This window comes from Electrophorus electricus, chromosome 7, assembly GCF_041902795.1.
Source record: "Electrophorus electricus isolate QZ-2024a chromosome 7, ASM4190279v1, whole genome shotgun sequence".
In the NCBI taxonomy this organism is placed as follows: domain Eukaryota; kingdom Metazoa; phylum Chordata; class Actinopteri; order Gymnotiformes; family Gymnotidae; genus Electrophorus; species Electrophorus electricus.
The window spans coordinates 3677501-3681558 of NC_137503.1; the positions used below are offsets into that span (position 1 = coordinate 3677501).

The 4058-nt window shown below is 43.4% G+C and overlaps 1 protein-coding gene across 12 annotated transcripts in view; it reads left to right on the plus strand.

Annotated features, from left to right (window-relative positions):
* Positions 1-719, plus strand: part of lpp (LIM domain containing preferred translocation partner in lipoma) — a 123768-nt gene extending 123049 nt beyond the window's left edge. For all 12 annotated transcript variants that reach the window (XM_035524541.2, XM_035524539.2, XM_035524546.2 and 9 more), the window contains one exon: positions 1-719. This exon is cut by the window's left edge and continues 2759 nt beyond it. The gene's annotated coding sequence lies outside the window, so the exon portion shown is untranslated.
* Positions 720-4058: the final 3339 nt, after the last annotated feature.

The following is a 4058-nucleotide window of genomic DNA, read 5'->3' on the forward strand; positions in this document are numbered from 1 at the left end:
GTGAGCCGCGTCACTCTTTAGCGGGAGCAGACGCAGCTGCTTTCTACCGGCGCTCCCTCACCTTCCCGTACCGCTTTCTGATTTCTCCTTCTTTATCTTTCTAACCATTTCAAGTTACAAATCGGCCAAACGTTTTAAAGGTCTGCTGACACACTAAATTACGCCATTACATCTTGGGAGTAAAATGCAGTCTTAAATTGATTATCACAGTCATGGGGTTGCTTGGGGCTTGTCATTTATTCCTGGTAAGCAGCATGGATTTATAAGTCAGAACACATCTGTTCTTCCTCAGAGTTATGAGAACCCTTTTTTTGCCTTTGGTTGCATTTGGCTTGCAAGCCTTGGCTGTAGGGCTTTTTAAGGGATATTTCAGGTAACAAAACTTGGCCAAAACAAAGCATACTAGCACCTCCGTTGAGCAGTAACACACCAATGATTACTGTACGGCCGTAAAGTACCTCGGAGGCATACCTCGAAGCTGCCGTGGAAACCGTTTAATGTTGTGCCTTGTCTCAACTAAACATTGTGCAAAAAGAAGAAAAAAAAGGGAGATGGAGATGCATTATTATGAAGCCATTTTTCAAATTTGTGCAGGAGAATAACTCATCCATGTTTGCTGACACCAGTATATTGTGAACTTTTCACTTGTATTTTCAAGCATTCCTGCCCCACACTCTGTATCATTATCTCTGGCTTTAATAAAACTTCTTTGCATAAGAGTTTGTCTACTTGTTTGTCGTGTGGTTACATTGGTTATATTTTATATTTATTTCCATATTTGTACTGAGATTAAATAAAAAGTTTTCGCCTTAGCCTTTACATTTTTTTACTTTTAAAATTGGTACTCTTGTATGTTTGTCTTGAATCAAAACACAAGGTCACATGAAACCAGGGGTCATAATATTCAGATCTTTTTTACTTGGCTTGTTGCCCAGGTAACAAGAAAAATCTCCATCATATTGTTGAACTGTTATTGGTTCCTTGGTAAAAAGTTGCTGAACCAAACACATGCTCTCGGTAGCTCATTCATAGCCCACTCAGCTGCCCCGGGTTGCTTAGTTACCTATGAAGAATTATTTTCATAGGAGTTCTAATTCATTTCTCTTGATACCTCTCGAGAATGACCCCTTTATTTACAGACCTCTCCGGAAACATCAGATCTTTGTCGTTGTTTGACGGTGGTTTCCTTCTGTGATGTTTTTCCTCAGTTTCTTCCACCCAGGCACGCTGCTGGAATCCACTGGATGGAGTCCTTAAAATAATTTAAGGGCCCCCAGAAAGGACTTTTAACCGGTGCCTTCTCGGCCCTTTGATTTAATCCTTTCAATTTGTCATCTTCACTTGCACCCTGAGAGCTGGCAGTAACTCAACAGGCATTTTAGTGTTTTCTTCAGATTACTAAATTGGACCAACAATCCGGAGGAAAGCGATCCCAGAGGATGAAGCCGAAACAGTCCATGTTAATAATTGATAGAGAAATAAAAAATAAAATAAAAAGGCCTCGTAACAATCTTAGACTTGTTTGTTTTGTGTTTTCACAGCCTGAAATCATAGTGAAGCTGTTTTTGAGTTCAAAGAGGTAAAGTAAAAAATCTTTGGGGGTACCATCCAGCTTTAGCTAATGCCTAGAAACATTCCAAGACACTTCTTAAAAATATTTTTGATGTATGGATTTTGCCTAATTTAGTCAGATTTTTAGTATATACCTAAAGGAAAGGATTGACCAATGTAAAATGATTGCATGCAATATATAATTTGTTTCACCACAGTCGGCATATGTACGGACTAGAGTGTTTGTATTCATCAGGGGCAAACTGTGTTCATATGTCTGGAGAAATATGGCATGTGCTCTGGAAAGTCTGAGTAGTGAAGTACACTTTATAACACCTTCTTAAAGACAAGTTTACAAAGTCTTTTATGGAGTGTGAAAAACTCCAAAACTATAATTAAAGCACAGAGAGCTAAAAATAAAAAGAGAATTTGTCGTAAAGCCGACAAATAAAGAGAAGGTGTTGCGGTGCTAAGAAAGTTAAAGGGCGCACTAAAAGGTCCAGGGGCTTCAGTCATCCATAAAGTAAAATGAAATGGCCACAATAGACTAGAGCTCCCATCCCAAGTGTGTTTCCTGATGCATTTAAAAACCTGTGTGTTAAAGGGCTCTCAGGTTTTCCCAGGAATTCCAGAACTCAGTACTAAGACTCTCTTCAGCGGCATTGCTGGGATGAGATTCCCGTTTGATGGCGTGAGTGGTTTAGCTGATCTAACAGTCATTTCGCCAAGGTGGAGAGATGTGTTATAAGCTAAAGCAATATTTTAAAAAGGTCCTGTGGATAAAATCACAAGGACAATCAACGAAGGGGTGGAAGAGCAGATCAAACGTGATAACCTCGTGTTGGTGCGTGCGAGGATCCTGGGAGCCGCCGTCTGAACACACTCTGCGCACGCTGTTGGGTTTGACTGCTTTTCAGTGGGACAGAGCAGCTAACTTGAAGACCCCGACAAAGAGGAGGTGCTCCGCGTGTGTCCTGCAGTGTCTCAGAAAGGGACTTGGCTTTCTGTTCTAATCTGCGATTTACCAACAAACTGATGAGTACAAGTCCCTATGGCCAACGTGATGCTGTGGTATGAGCTGTGGGGCATTTCAATATCTCTGGCCCTGGTATGTGGAATTGAAGGGCTTAATTCTTTTCCGTGAAGTGCGGTGAGTGTGCGAGACGAGTGGACGTTGGTGGGTAATCTTGCCCATTTGTCCAAAATGAAATGGTTGTTAGGTCAGGTTTGCATGACGTTGCAATGTGGGTCAATGCTGTCCTGGGCGGCGTGGCGCCCGGAGTTTGGCGTCATCGTTTGCTTTCAAGCTTTAGGGAGCACTGCTGTCGGTGGCTTTGATTTTACAGCCCCGTGGCTCTGTCCAGGAATGGGCTGTATTTTACAGCTCCGTGGCTCTGTCCAGGAATGGGCTGTAATGAGTCGCCTGAGCCCCAAAGACGCATTTGTGAAGGATCAAAAAGCAACCGCAAGGGGAATTTTAGGATGCCGTATGAACATATGGTGTAGCTCTTATATAAAATGTTCGACACCGATTACAGTTACAGTGGCCTCAGTACCTTGACACTGCTTATGTTCCACTGAAGGTATGAGAGCATGTAAAAACAAAGGCAAGGCAAATCAAAGGAAACGCATCTATCGCCTTCGTTCTTAAAGTTCCCCATTGAGAAAAAGAAAAAGTGAAAGGATACAAAACCTCATGCTGATAAAATCATTTTCTCTCTGAAATGGGCCCTTTTTCTGCGTACACCTAAGACCATGCGTTACCTTCTGCACTGTCCGTGGTGCTGAACGCTGCCGTCGATCAGCACAAAACAATGCGTTTAGTTGGGTGAGGGAAGGTACTACTGTGTAACTCGTGACCGGTGGTACGTGGATTTGTCTTTATCTCACAGTGACATACATGGGAATTCACGAATTCTGGCTGTGTGCGGGGGGGATTATTAAGACTGCTGTTTGAATAATGCGCACCGATATTGCAGGAAATGTCAAAACAGCCAGGAGCAGAGCGAGCCGTCGGAGAGACGGGCCGTCATGTGCTGCCCAGTGGCAATGGGCCCTGCCATGCCCACGCTGGTCACTCCATCCCTATTCTAGGAATGAACACACCAGCAGGGGTAGGGGGTGGGTGGGTTCATGAGTAGAACACCCTGGATATGTCGAGCATGTGTGTGAGAGTACATGACGGGGAAAGAGCGACTGATTGTCCTCAACCAGAAGTTCTCCACTTCGGCTGTAGAAGGCTGGAATCCCGCCATTTAGTGAACTTCCTGGACCAGACTAATTCAACTCCTCGGTTTATGGAGTGTCTGAGCAGGTATATTTCCAAACGGCGCTGTATACAGACAGATTTGGGCCCCGCAGTTCTGACGCGTCAGCTGCAAATTGCTCTTTGGGTTTATTTGATTGATTGGTTGGTCAGTTACACATTTCAAAAGTTGGCCCTTGACTGGGAAGGAGGCCTAAAGACTCAAAATCAGTAGTTTGAGGAAAAAACACCAAACAAGCAA